The sequence below is a fragment of the Monodelphis domestica genome, chromosome 1 (genome assembly GCF_027887165.1).
Source record: "Monodelphis domestica isolate mMonDom1 chromosome 1, mMonDom1.pri, whole genome shotgun sequence".
In the NCBI taxonomy this organism is placed as follows: Eukaryota; Metazoa; Chordata; class Mammalia; order Didelphimorphia; family Didelphidae; genus Monodelphis; species Monodelphis domestica.
In genome coordinates this window covers 611,532,740-611,548,503 of record NC_077227.1, presented here as the reverse complement: position 1 = coordinate 611,548,503, position 15,764 = coordinate 611,532,740, and the positions used below count along the sequence as shown (strand labels likewise).

General features: G+C 35.4%; 1 protein-coding gene across 6 annotated transcripts in view; it reads left to right on the top strand.

The window, feature by feature from the left end:
• Window positions 1-15,764, top strand: part of CFAP61 (cilia and flagella associated protein 61) — a 402,581-nt gene that overhangs the window by 202,587 nt on the left and 184,230 nt on the right. The window lies entirely within an intron of this gene.

Genomic DNA, 15,764 nt, shown 5'->3' with positions numbered 1-15,764 from the left:
CAAGAGAGCTATGACATCATAACATAAAAAAATTTGGCAATAACTATCCAATATGAAAGGTTCTAAGTATGGAAATGAACTGTATCACTGTTTTGTGTGATACTATCCTTACTATGTTTGGAGAGGCTCATCTTTACTTGATTAGTCTTGACAAGAAGGTGAATTTTTCAACACAGCAACTCTTTAAAGACCATTACTTAGGGTATACAGTGTTTGGAATCTGTATTGGAGTCAAACTGGTGGATTTACACATCTTTGAGAAACTAAAGTTCTTTTTTAGGATTTTTTACATTTTAAATTTCTTTACCATTTTCTAGTTTGTTAGGTGACTGACACTTAACTGACTCTTTAGATTTCTTTTTCAAATTGTCTTAAATAATAAATTTAGAATTCTTCCATCTCACAACAAAAGAAACATTTTAAACCAAGGAGCAAAGAAAACACTTATTAAAATGCTATCAGTGTGCAAAAGATACTTCAATCCTTTGATGGATCTGTGACCTCCTTGATATGGGCACTATTTCCCATATGCTGTTCAAAATCCATCCATGGCTTCTCATTCTCTTGATATAATCTTGTTCATGCTCTCCTGTAAATTCTTCATAGGGTGTCCATCTAACATGCTTAAACTTTTACTCTCTTTAAAGTCCAGTACCAATGGACCAAATAATGATTTAGTGGAAAACATTCTCCATTTGGAGTAAGGGACGCTAAGTTCATGTCACAGCTTGAACTTTGGAGCTCAGTAGGACTTGCCAAACTACCATCATAGTAGCATTCATGATTCAGACGATTGTTATATCTGTTTTGGGAGTGGAGAACAAACTAGACATAGATTCGAAGCTCTACAAAGATCCCAACAGAAAGCTATGTAATATTGAAAGGGGACTATCTTGAGGACTTCAGCAAAAAGACTTCTAGGAGTTGTGTTAGTTCTTTGCCACATTTTTTTTTAATTTTGACTCACTTCCCTCATTCATCTTCAAGTCAAAGCTCCTGACATCCTAGGCAAACCTCTGACTAGGGGAGGGTCACCTCCCATTTGTGTCATCTTTTCTTTGGTATAGGACCTTCTGAGACCTCAAAAGGCATCCCACATCTTCTGCTCTGGTTGCTCCAATGACTAGATTAGTGACTACTAGAATATCTATAGTAGCAGATATAGACCTAGCAAGAGAAAAAGAAATTGCCCAAAGAGAGAAAGAGAAAATACCAGAAAGGGCCCAGCTGTTGTTGATTGAACTGTACTTACAGAGGTAAAGTGCAAAATAGCTAAGTAGCCATCCTCTCAAAGAAATTGTGAATGTTTCAGCAGTTTATATATTATCCTCTCAACTAATTAAAATAATTCTTTAATTCTTGGTTGATTAGTGAGAATAAAGATATCTGTTCCATACCTGATTCATATTTATACTCTGAGTACCTTTTAAAAAAATCTCTCCCCTTTCTGGGGAGGATACATTATAGACAAAAATGAAATTGTTTCTCAAGAATTGAGAGGTGTATTTGAAGACCTAAGGGTATTATTTTTGCTGTTGCTGATATGAACCCACAGTGGCAAGAGCAAATAAAGAAAGGAAATTTGTGATTTTAATTTCTGTGGCCTCAGTTGAGCAGTATTCAGTTAGCCAATTTCCTGGAAAGAGATTGCTGTTAAAAATGGAGAGAAGGAAGTAATTAGGAATCAATTTGATGGGGCAATGGTTATATAACTTGACTGGGAAAAAGGAAGACCTGAGTTAAAATCTTGTCTCATACATTTGCTAGCTGTGTGACCCTTGGCAAATCACTTAATCTCTTTGTGCTTTAGATATATCTTGGAGTTTACATCTTTAGTTATTTTTCTGGAAGCAATCAACAAATTCTTTCAATTGGAATTTTATTTTCTGTATTAGAGTTCTGGACATTTTTCTTGTACCTTTTTTTAGATTTCAGATATTTTTTACTTTCTTCTGGGAGATCTATGATACTTAGATTGTCTCTTCATGTCTTATCCTTGAGGTTGGTAAATGTTGCTTTAATAATTGTATTTTTTATTTCTATTCTTCTAGATCGTCTTTCACTTCTGTGCATTTACATTCCCAGTCATTTGTTCCTTCTTTGGTTTCCTTGGGGAATCTTACCATTACAGATTCAAATTTTTCTATTCTGCCAATTCTTTTTGCTATGCAGGCTGTAACTTCTGATCTCATAGTCCTCAGTTCTCTTTTCATCTACTCAGGAACAACCTCTTGAGATTCCATGTTTTCCTCAATTTGCACAGGGTCCTCTGTCTCATCACATATTGAATCATTTCCCCTTATTTATGCTATTTATTCATAGATACCTAAACACCTTTACTAAATCTGGAGGCCACATTCTTCTGCTATTAATGTTTTCTCTGTTGATTTATCTTCTTATATTCAGGGTCTTAACTTTCTCCTTCCTGAAATCTTTACTAATTTCCATCTTTTTTTCTCCCTCATTTCCCTTTACTACACACTTTCTGACTTTTTCCCCTGATGGTTTCCCTGGGTGCTGAATCCCAAAGTGTCTCTGTCTCCTCCCATGCTGGACAATTTTGTATATCCACCTCAAGTTACTCATAGGGAGATAGAACTGGTGCTAGCTGGATGCTCAGATCTTTCAGGCTTAGTGGAGTGCCACCGCTCCTTACAATCCAATGCCCACAACCCAATGTCTCTAGCCCAGAAATTCAGAGCATTTCCACACAGGTGTAAGTGCATCCAGAATTGATGTTGTCATTTGTAATTTTTTACTTCAAGGCTCTGGGAGGAAGGGGGAAATCAGTATGTGGAGCTCAAATGTATTTCAAGCCCAGAATATGCCCTGCCTTGGATAAAGGCATAGATGATATGCTTATCAAATTTGCAGATGATACAAAGGTAGAAGGGATAAAACAAGCAGAGACAGGACCCAGAAGAATCTTGGCAGGCTAGAGCACTGGGCTGCATCTATGAAGATAAAATTCAATAGGGATGAATTTAAGTCTTGAACTTCAGTACAAGTAATCAACTTCTCCAATATAAGTTGGGGGCAGCATAAATAGATCTGTAAAAGATTTGGGAGTTTAGTGGAATACAAGCTCAATATGAGTCAGTGATGAAACATAGCTTCCCCAAACCTAATGTGATTTGTGGCTATATTAATAGAGGTATAGCTTCCAGGAACAGAAAGATGATAGTACCACTGTACTCTGCCCTCCCCAAACCAAGTCCAAACTATTGTGTTCAGTTATTGTATTCTTTTCTTGGAGCTACTGTTTAAGAAACACATTTATAAGATGTTGAGTTTTTCAGAGAAGAGTAACCAGGATGTTGAAGGACCTTGTATCTATGACATATGCAGGTCAGTTAAAGGAACTGAGCAGAACTTTTATCCAGGAGAAGAAAAGACCATCAGCAGGGGAAGGGGTGAGGTATGCTAACTTTCTCTCCCTTTTAAAATACTTACCTTCCATCTTGGAATCAATACTGTATATTCCAAGGTTCCAAGGCAGAAGAGTGGTAAGGGCTAGGCAATGGGGGTTAAGTGACTTGCCTGGGCCATACAGATAGAAACTGTCTGAGGCCAAATGTGAACTCAGGATCTCCCATCTCTAGACCTGGTTCTCAAACTACTGAGCCACCTAGCTGCCCCTTAAGGTAGCTTTTTCAAATATTTGGGGTCATGTGAAGAGAGATTAGACTTGTTCTAAAGGTAGAACCAGGAACAATGGATTCTGGAAGTTTCAAGGTTTGATTAAATTTAAGTTTGATATCAGGAAAAAATTTCCAGTGATTACAGCTACCCTTCATGGGAGGGTACATACAGTAGAAAGCATACTGCATCTGTAGTCAGAGAACCCGAACTCAAATACCAGCTCTGTTGCTTACAATTTTTATACCTTTGGACAAGTCACTTAATCTCTTTAAGCCTCATTTTCCTTATCTGAAAAAGAAGTTATCATTGGACTACATGTCCTGAAAGATCCCTCCAAACTCGGTCTATGAAAATGGAATTGGCCACCTTCAAGAGGTCATTGGTTCCCCCATCTTGGAGGCCTTTAAGCAGAGTCTAGGCATGTTGACGGGCATGTTACAGTGACAATAACTTTCATGTCTAGGATGGGCACGATGTACACTGAAGGCCCTTCCAATTCCCAAATTCTTTGAGTAAAAGGATTGCCCTCTAATCACAGGGATCTGATGTGATTATATATATATGTATAACATATATATATATATATGTACATATATATATATATTTGTTATCTATCCTCTCTTCCATATGGACATTGATTATGATACATGTAAAATTCAATGGAATTACTCATTGGCTATGAGAGGGGGTGGGAGGAGAGGAGGGAAAGAATTTGAATCATGTAATCAAGAAAAATATTCTAAAATAAAAATTTAAAAATATGGACATTGATTCTTTCAGATCAACTATAATCTCTTCTTCCAGGCCCTTTGACTCATTCTTTTTTTCCCTCATTAAAATTTAAAATGTGTATTTTTAACACATATATTTATTTATTATTAAAAAAATTAATTTGTTTATTTATTTAATTAATTTAAAACATTATTCCTTGGTTAAAAGAATCATATTCCTTCCCTCCCTTCCCTTCCTCCACCCTTCTCATAGCTGATGTCCAGTTCCACTTGGTATTACATGTATCCCTGATCAAAACCTATTTCCATGTTGTTGATGTTCATTTAGAGTCTATATCCCCAATCATATCTCCTTGATCTATGTAATCAAGCAGTTGTTATTCTTCTGTGTTTCTGCTCCCATAGTTTTTCCTCCAAATGTGGATAGTGTTCTTTCTCATAGATCCCTCCAAGTTGTTCAGGATCACTGCATTGCCACTAATGGAGAAGTCCATTATGTTCGATTGTACCACAGTGTATCAGTCTCTGTGTACAATGTTTTCCTGGTTCTGCTCCTTTTACTCTGCATCAATTCCTGGAGGTCATTCCAGTTCCCATGGAATTTCTCCACTTTATTATTCCTTTGAGCAAAATAGTATTCCATCACCAACATATACCACAATTTGTTCAGCTATTCCCTAATTGAAGGGCATCCCCTCATTTTCCAATTTTTTGCCACCACAAAGAGCACAGCTATGAATATTCTTGTACGAGTCTTTTCCCTTATTATCTCTTTGGGGTATAAACCCAGCAGCGCTATGGCTGGATCAAAGGGCAGTCAGTCTTTTAGTGCCCTTTGGGCATAGTTCCAGATTGCTCTCCAGAATGGTTGGATCAATTCATAACTCCACCAGCAGTGCAATAATGTCCCAACTTTGCCACATCCCCTCCAGCATTCATTACTTTACTTTGCTGTCATGTTAGCCAATCTGCTAGGTGTGAGGTGATACCTCAGAGTTCTTTGGATCTCTCTGATTATAAGAGATTTAGAACACTTTTTCATGTGCTTATTAATAGTTTTGATTTCTTTAGCTGAAAATTGCCTATTCATGTCCTTTGCTTATTTATCAATTGGAGAATGGCTTGATTTTTTGTACAATTTATTTAGCTCTTTATAAATTTGAGTAATTAAACCTTTGTCAGGGATTTTTGTTAGGAAGATTATCTCCCAAATTGTTACTTACCTTCTAATTTTGGTTTCATTGGTTTTGTTTGTAAAAATTTTTTTTGATATAATCAAAATTATTTATTTTACATTTTGTGATTTTTTTTCTAGCTCTTGTTTGGTTTTAAAATTTTTCCTTTCCCAAAGATCTGACATGTATACTATTCTGTGTTCACCTAATTTACTTATAGTTTCCTTCTTTATATTCATGTCATTCACCCATTCTGAGTTTATCTTGGTGTAGGGTGTGAGGTTTTGATCCAAACCTAATCTCTCCCATACTGTCTTCCAATTTTCCCAGCAGTTTTTATCAAATAGTGGATTTTGGTCCCAGAAGCTGGGATCTTTAGGCTTGTCATAGACTTTCTTGCTGAGGTCACTTACCCCAAGTCTATTCTACTGATCCTCCTTTCTGTCTCTTAGCCAGTACCAAATTGTTTTGATGACTATTGCTTCATAGTATAGTTTGAGATCTGGGACTGCAAGACCCCCTTCCTTCACATTTTCTTCATTATTCCCCTGGATATCCTTGATCTTTTGTTCTTCCAAATGAACTTTGTTATGATTTTTTTCTAATTCGGTAAAAAAGTTTTTTGGAATTTCAATGGGTATGGCACTAAATAAGTAAATTAATTTGGGTAGGATTGTCATTTTTATTATATTAGCTCATCCTACCCATGAGCAATCAATGTTTCTCCAATTGTTTAGATCTAGTTTTAATTGTGTGGAGAATGTTTTATTGTTGTGTTCATATAGTTCCTGTGTTTGTCTTGGTAGATAGATTCCTAAGTATTTTATATTGTCTAGGGTGATTTTAAATGGAATTTCTTCCTAACTTTTGCTGCTGAGATGTGTTGGAAATATATAGAAATGCTTATGACTTATGTGGGTTTGTTTTGTATCCTGCAACTTTGCTAAAGCTGTTGATTATTTCCACTAGCTTTTTAGTTGATTCTCTAGAAATCTTTAAGTAGACCATCATATCATCCGCAAAGAGTGATAGCTTGGTCTCCTCATTGTCTATTTTAACACCTTCAATTTCTTTTTCTTCTCTAATTGCTACTACTAGTGTTTCTAGTACAATGTTAAATAATAGAGGTGATAATGGGCAGGTTTATTTCACTCCTGATCTTATTGGGAAAGTTTCTAGTTTATCTCCATTGCAGATGATGTTGGCTGATGGTTTTAGATATATACTGTTTATTATTTTTAGGAAAGGCCCTTGTATTCCTATGCTTTCTAGTGTATTCAATAGAAATGAGTGTTGTATTTTTTCAAAGGCTTTTTCTGCATCTGTTGAGATAATCATGTGATTTTTGTCTGTTTCCTTGTTAATATGGTCAATTATATGGATGGTTTTTCTAATATTGAACCATCCTTGCATTCTTGGTATAAATTCTACCTGGTCATAATGAATAACCCTTGTGATCACTTGCTAGAGTCTTTTTGCTAGTATCCTATTCAAGATTTTTGCATCTATGTTCATTAGGGAGGCCGGTCTATAGTTTTCTTTCTCTGTTTTTGAACTGCCTGGCTTTGGAATTAGTACCGTATTTGTGTCGTAAAAGGAATTTGGTAGAACTCCTTCTTTGCTTATTCTGTCAAATAGTTTGTATAATATTGGGATTATTTGTTCTTTGAATGTTTGATAGAATTTACTTGTGAATCCATCTGGACCAGAGGATTTTTTCATAGGGAGTTCTTTGATGATTTGTTCAATTTCTTTTTTGATATGGGGTTGTTAAGGTAATCTATTTCTTCCTCTGTTAGTCTAGGCAATTTATATTTTTGTAAATATTCATCCATATCACCTAGATTGCCATATTTGTTGCCATATAATTGGGCATAATAGTTTTTAATGGTTGCCTTAATTTCCTCTTCATTAGAAGTGAGGTCTCCCTTTTCAGCTTGGATACTGTCAATTTAGTTTTTTCTTTCCTTTTTTTAATTAGATGGACCTGTACTTTGTCTATTTTATTTATTTGTTCAAAATACCAGCTTTTTGTCTTATTCATTAAATCAATAGTTCTTTGACTTTCAATTTTATTAATTTCTCCTTTGATTTTTAGGATCTCTAATTTAGTCTTCATCTGAGGATTTTTAATTTGTTCACTTTCTAGTTTTTTTTTTAATTTGCATGCCCAATTCATTGACCTCTGCCCTCTCTAGTTTGTTAATATATGAACTCAAGGGTATAAATTCCCCCTGAGTACTGCTTTGGCTGCATCCCATATATTTTGAAAGGATATCTCATCATTGTCATTTTCTTCAATGAAATTACACATTGTTTGTATGATTTGTTCTTTAACCAATTTTGGAGTATCGTATTGTTTAATTTCCAATTAATTTTTGATTTGCCTCTCCATATACCCTTAGTAATTATTATTTTCATTGCATTGTGGTCTGAGAAGGTAGCATTTATTATTTCTGCTCTTTTGCACTTGTTTACAATGTTTTTATGCCCTAGTACATAGTCAATCTATTTACCATGTGCTGTTCAAAAGAAGGTGTATTCTTTTTTGTCCTTATTTATTTTTCTCCACATATCTACTAACTCTAATTTTTCCAAGATTTCATTCACTTATCTTACCTCTTTCTTATTTATTTTTTGGTTTGGTTTATCTAGTACTGATAGAGGAAGGTTCAGGTCTCCCACTAGTATAGTTTTTCTATCCATTTTATCCTTGAGCTCCACTAGTTTCTCCTTTAGAAATCTGGATGCTATTCCATTTGGTGCATACATGTTGAGTACTGATACTTCCTCATTGTCTACACTGCCTTTTATCAGGATGTAGTTACCTTCCCTATCTCTTTTGATTAGATCTATTTTTACTTTGGCTTTGTCAGATATCACGATTGTGACTCCTGTCTTCTTTTTATCAGTTGATGCCCAGTAGATTTGGCTCCATCCTCTTACTTTTACCCTATGTATGTCTACCTTCCTCATGTGTGTTTCTTGTAGACAGCATATGGTAGGGTTTTTGTTTCTAAACCACTCTGCTATTCACTTGTATTTTGTGGGTGAGTTCATTCCATTCACATTCAGAGTTATGATAACCAGTTGTGTATTTCCCAGAATTTTGATTTCTACTCCTAGTCCTGCTTTTTCTTCTTTCACTATTTTCTTCTATACCAATGTTTTGTCTTTAGTAAATCCCCCCTTATTTTATTTCCCTTTCCAGCCCCCTCCCTTATTATTCCCTTCTTATTTTCTTTAGTCTTTTTGAACTACCCCTACCCTTGCCCTCCCTTATATTGCTTCCCTCCCCACCAGTCTATTTGTTACCCTTCTACTTCCCTATAGGGTGCAAATCAATTCTCTACCCCATGTATTTGATTGTTCTTCCCCCTTTGAGACAATTTCAGTGCATGTAAGAATTAACTATTTCCTATCTCCAACCTCTTTACCCTTCCAGTGTATTGATCTTCTTTCCTCTCCCACCATGAGCTTCATTGTGACATATACATTTACCCCATTTTGTTTCTTTTCCCATTTCTCTTAGTATTAACCTCTTTTAAAACTCTAGTTGTATACTTATATATATCTGTATACATATATATATATATTTATGCATACATATATCTATATACATATTTATGTTTTGGCATTTCATCCTACACAGTTTGTCACTACTTCCTCTACGTATAATTCTTCTAGCTACCCAGGTGATAATAACAATTTGTAAGAGTTACCAATGTCCTCTTTTCTTATAGGGATATATATCATTTTAACTTATTGGGTCTCTTAAAAAAAGTTGTGTTTTTTTGTTTTGTTTTGTTTTGTTCCCTCCCCCCTTTTTTTTTCATGATTCTCTTGAGTTCTGTGTTTGGGCATCAAATTTTCTGTTCAGGACTGGTGTTTTCTTTACAAATACTTGGAATTTTTCTATTTTGTTAAATGATCATACTTTCCCTTGTAAGAATATAGGCAGTTTTTCTGGGTAGTTGCTTCTTGATTGTAGACCTAGTTCTCTTGCTTTCCAGAATATCATATTCCATGCCTTTCAGTCCTTTAGTGTAAGTGCAACCAGATCCTGTGTTATCCTTGCTGTAGTTCCTTGGTATCTGAATGACTTCTTCTTAGCAGCTTGTAATATTTTTTCCTTGGTCTGATAGTTCTTGAATTTAGCTATAACATTCCTAGGTGTTTTCAGTTAGGGATTAAGTACAGGAGGTGATATGTGGATTCTTCCAATTTCCACTTTTCCCTCTCTTCTAGAATATTGGGGCAGTTTTCTTGGATAATTTCCTGTAGGATAGTGTCCAGGTTTTTTCTTTTGTCATGGTCTTCCATTAGATAAATGATTCTTAAGTTGTCTCTCTTGGAACGATTTTCTAAATCTTCTGTTTTGTGAGTGAAGTACTTCATATTTTCCTCAATTTTTTCATTCTTTTGATTTTGTTTTATAGTTTCCTGCTGCCTTGTGAAGTTGCTTGCTTCTAATTATTGTATTCTGGTTTTTAAAGACTAGATTTCATCCCTGTCTTTTTGGTCATCCAATCTTTCTGGTCTGATTTTCTTTGGAGGTCATCATTCATCTTCTTTGCCTCATCTTTCATTTTCTTTGCCTCATCTTTCATCTCCTTTGGCTCATTTTCAAACTGATTAATTTTGGCTTTCAAGATACTATTTTCTTCTTTTAGTTCAAGTGCCTCTGTTTCCAGATGACTTACTTTGCTTTTTTTAAGTTCTTTTCCCAGTTGTCTTCAGTCTCTCTTAATTATGTTTTGAATTGTATTTTGAGTTCTTCCAAAGCCTGTGTCCAATTTGCTGGAGTTTTTGTGTTTTTGCTTGGTGTTATCCTTCTTTGTTATATTTACTCTGTGTTCATTGCCTGGATAGAAGCTGTCGATTGTAATTTATTTTTTCTTTTTCTGTTGTTGCCTGCACTCTTTCTCCTCTCATTATGTTTTGTATCTGTGGTTTTGGGCTTTTCTGTCAGGCTTCCTCCTTGGAGCTTAGTCAGCAAATCTCTTAGTGCAGTCCGTGGGGGAGGAGTGTTGGAGCTTGAACTTCCCTACCTTCTGAAGACTTTGATGAGATTAAGTCCAGCTGGTTTAAACTTGCAGAGCTGGATGTGCCCTGAGGCCAAAACCTAGGGAAGGTGGGGTATATTGAGTATTTCTGCTGTTGCAACTAGGCTGCCCCCACTGCACTTCTCCAACTTCTTTCCCACTGCCTGTGTTCGATGCTTTGAGCCTGACATCGCTTTGTCCACAAGGTACTCCCTCCAGACCAGCACCCTTGTCTTCCCAGAGCTTCCAGCTACTGCTGGAGGCTCAGTGCTCTAGGTGGGGGAGGGGTCCTGGAACCTTCCTTCTTCCTTCACCTTAAACCCGAGTGTTCCCAAATTCAGGCTTTTGGGGGGCATACCTTTTAAGTTGAGTCCAGCAGCAGGGTTCCTTGGCTCTGTCTTGTTGTTAGGTTTGATTTTCAGTCCCTTAGGAGCATTTAGTTTGTAATTGTTAAGGAAGGGTGTTCAGAGGTCTGAACTTTCGCTGCCTCTATGCCACCATCTTGACTCTGCCTCCTACCACATATATTTAAAACATAAAAGCTCAACTTAATTCTATATTAGCCTTTATTTTTGGGTTCAACTTTGAAAAGCTCTCCCTTACTCAAAATGCTTCTATAGTTTCATTAGAAAGAAACAAAAATCCTTCTTTTTGCTTCATTTATTCTTTTGAAGATATAACAGATGAGAGTCTAATTTTCTAGACAATCATTATTGGTATTAGCATTTGATTTGTTAACTTACACAATAATCCCACAAACTTGATCACTGACAACATTTTATGTTTATCTTACTGTTTCCATCAATGAAATAACAGTTGTCATCATTAGGCACTGATAGATCTTTAGTATTAAGAAGTATCTAAAAAAATGAGAACTTCAGAAAAGTTTTTAAACTTAAAGTTTAAGAACTTAAAAAACTTTAAAAATTAAAATTTACCAAAAATTAGATTTCCAGTCTAAGAATCTTTTGAATATTAATCCAAGCAGAGTAATGGAAAAAGTTGTTACTTGCTGACTTTCTCCTGTCTTTACAACCTGTGTGTTGAGGAAACACTGTATAGGAGATAAAGTATTGTGTCTTTTTTTTCACACTAGATAGAAAAAAAACTACCCCTTTGCAAAACAAGGCCATTACTGTTCTGGCAAAGAAGTTACTTTGATGAGTAGTTGCCACAGAAGTATTCCTCTGCCCTGTGTGTAGAAAATAAATAATGTGACAAACCACAGAATCTTTTAAAATGATAAATTTTGAGACACTTAAAATAAATCTAGAGTAACAAAAGAAAAATTGATAATTGTAAAAACTAGATTGTCACTAGATACTTCATCATACTCAGTATCAAATATTCCTTTAATTAAAAACTGAGTACAAAATTAAGTTCATTGTAAACCATTGTGATGTCAGATTACTCCTCTGGGAAACATGTAGTCATTCATTCTGACATTTTGTTAAAATACAGCAGTATTATGGGACCAATCTACCTAATTCTTAACTCCCTGAGGACAGTTAGTGTACTTAGCTGTTAGAAAGGTGATTTCTGAAGCATGACAGCTGTTGGTGCTAAAGCTATTGTGTGAAGAACAAAAAACTTAGGTTCTACTCATATGCTCCCTTTGTATCTTTGATATAAGAGCTGCTTCATAAATGAGATATAGTTCCTAACCAATGACTTACATTACTGCTCTATCTTTCATTGTTTGGGCACATTTTTGAAAAACAGAACAACAGAAGGAAGTAGATTAAAGTATCCCTTTCTTTAATGAGCATTAATTATTTGCATTTTAGTCATGTTAATTAGAGTTGGATTAGACACCTCTGAAGAAATTGCTCATACCAAAATACATGTTTTTCAGACTTCTTTATTCTAAGCAACCAAAATACAAGGCTGAGTGTGGGTATATTGGTTGCATCTGCTTGGATTGAGTGTACTCCTTGGCAACTGACTGGATTACATGCAATGTCAATCACATGCTGTTCAGGAATAACAAATATGTAAATATAAAATATCTTTCCTAATTTGTCTCTACTTGTTCTAGGAAGTTATCGAGTAGAATGGTTTTTGTGATTACCTGATTATATTTTTTACTGCATGTTTTAAAATATTAGTAATTTTTTAATGAGATTCAAATGTAGCAGACATTCTTTTTATATTTGGATTTTGTTTCTGGACCTTTTGCATTTGTTTGTATGTACTTTTAAATGCATGTTTACAGAAATCAGAGATCTTATTTGATCCAAGCTATGAACTTTCAGTTTCCTCATCTATACTAGAAGAGGTCATTTGAGATAGTTTTAAAGTCTTTTTCAGCTTTAATTCATTGGTTGTTGTTCTTCATATTTAAAGAGGACATTTAAAGTGACATCTCTGCTGATATCTTTTGACTTATGCATAAATTGGATTTAAGTGAGGCAGAGTTGCATAAAGTCATCAGTCTCACTCTGTCTTCCAGAATCATACAAGTCCATTGGCAAGACAAAAGTCAATATGACTGATGATGATCTGGGATGAAGTGTATAATCTTGATATCTTTGATGTCTGACCAAAATTTAGTAGATCAACAGTGCCCCTCTCTAGTGGCTAAATAGACTTCCTTTGCTTTCATGGCTGTTGGAACAATTTATTCTTATCTGCCCCTTTTGCTAAGGGAAGTCTTTACATACCTAGGGGAGACATTCCCCTAATTCATGACAGGTTTGAGGCCTGTTGGCTACCCTCAACCTGGGTTAGCCTGTCTGGTTACTCTGCATATTACACCTTCTTGGAGCCACAGGTGAGAACTGGATAGTGGGTTGATATATGAGGTGTTCAGGGAAGACTAGTATCTTGGGGTGGGGACTTGCCAAGTCCTTTTCAGGGCTCCTCATCCAGATTTATATGTCTCCTCCAGCCCTCCCATACCCCAGGCAAATGTAAACTCCTTGTGGTAATGGCTGATTTTATTTTTTGTCTTTGTATCCCTGGGACCTACCATAGTGCCTTGAATCTAATAGGTATTTAATACACACCTGTTGAATATTATAAGTATTTGTGTATTTGCCTAACACCTTCACTTTTACTAGATTTTAAGCTCTTTAAGGTGGGGGGTATGTAGAAAAAGTATCTTTTTCATCTTTGTTTCCTCTTTAATCCCTAGGTTGCATCTTTTGACCCCAATAAAAATTGAACAAATGAAAAAAGAAATGATCGAGCTATCTGCATTGAACTAGATGAAAGCTAGACATTTAACAGATACTTCTATATTAACTGAAATCCCATCTGAGTGACTAGGTCATTAGTGAATGCTTGGGAATTGATTGTACTTGTTTTATTAGTGTAACTTCCTATAAGGAGTGGGGGCACCTACAAATTTCAATTTTCCCAGCTGGAAGGCAGGACTAAAGGATCATAAGAGGCAGACATTTTTGGTGGAATAGAGGCAGGGTACTTCAGAACTCTGGGTTGGGATGCAAAAGAGTTTTGGAGAGGGAACTCTTCACAAGTGAATGGCATTGCCACCCCAGAATAACTATTGAATCAATATAGTATTTTTTTCTTGTTTTAATTTTTTTCCATATCACATGTTAAGTACAGTTTTTAGTAATAATTTTCTGATGTTTTTGATTCATATTCTCTCCCTCTCTCTTCCCCTTCCCCTTCCCCAAGACACCAGGTAATATTATATAGGTTGTAACTGTGTTGTTACACAATAAATATATTCATGTTTATCATTTTGTGAAAGAAGATACATGTTGCTTAGACTAGAGAAAAATTCCTGGAGGAAATAAACTGAAAAAATGGAATGTCCCAATGTCAGGCCATTGTCAGTTCCTTCCATGGATGGTGATAGTCTTTTTCATTGAGACCCTTGGAGCTATCCTGTATCCTTATATTGCTGATAATAGTTAAATCATTCACAGTTGATCATCATACTTTATTGTTGTTACAATTGTTGTACAATGTTCTCCTGGTTCTGCTCATTTTACTTTGTATAATTTCATATAAGTCTTTCCATGATTTTTTGTGATCTTCTTGTTTGTCATTATGGCACAATAGCATTCCATTACAATCAGTCTGAGTAGATTCTGTTCCAGGCCTTTACCTATGCTCTGTGTGTATCTTTCTGCTTTAAATGTGTTTCTTGGTGACAGCATGTTGTGGGATACTGGCTTTGCTATAATAATTAATATTTGGAACCTTTCCAGCTCATGATCTGTAAAAGGACTATTCTACTGAGACAGAATTTGCTATTGTCCTGAATATGCCACAAGACGCTGGGAACTAGTGAATTTAACCATCCTCAATTTCTTCCCTCTCCATCTTCCCCTAATTATTTCCTGGTGACATGGTATCATTTACTCTTTTGAAGTTTCACACTCTTAAAACTGTTTATTTTTGGTGTTTACCTGAGTTTCTTCTATAAAAGAATGAGTAAGAAGGTGAAACACAATGGCCAGTGGACTTTTTTTTTTCTGTATTCTACAGAGTAGAGGCTAGTCTATGCTTAATGGCTAGGCAAGAAAAAAGAGTCTTTGTTAATATTCATTTGCTGAACTTAATGAATTCCATGAATATCTAGCACAAATGACCCCTAGGATAAAAAAAAATCAACCTCTGAGAGTAATCATGCTGGACATTTTATTTTATTTATTTTGAACCCTTACTATGTATTGGTTCCAAGGCAGAAGAGTGGTAAGGGCTAGGCATTGGGGGGCTAAGTGACTTGCCCAGTGTCACCCAGCTAGGAAGTGTCTGAGGCCAGATTTATACCTAGGTCCTCCCATCTCTAGGCATGACTCTAAATCCATTCTCAATCCACTGTGACAGAACAAAAAAAAAATCTACTCAATCCACCTAGCTGCCATTGGTATTATTTTCAATCCATCATTCTTTTGCAGGATTTTAAAAAATCACTTGTGTGTTTTATGAGGGCCAATTAGATTAAAACAATAAAATAATCCATAAACAAGCACACACATAAATTATGATATATCTTAATTTGCTAAAATTGAATGAAAGATCAAAGGTTTTCAATGCCTATGTTATAGAATACTTGCTCTTCTGTATGATATGAAATATATCTATCTAGCATTTGGACTTAAAAGTGTTGAGCCATATATAAAAATTATTTAGGTCTACCTCTTCTCAGAGAAAATTAAATATAGAAGTCACATTTTAAAAACAAAGCTATA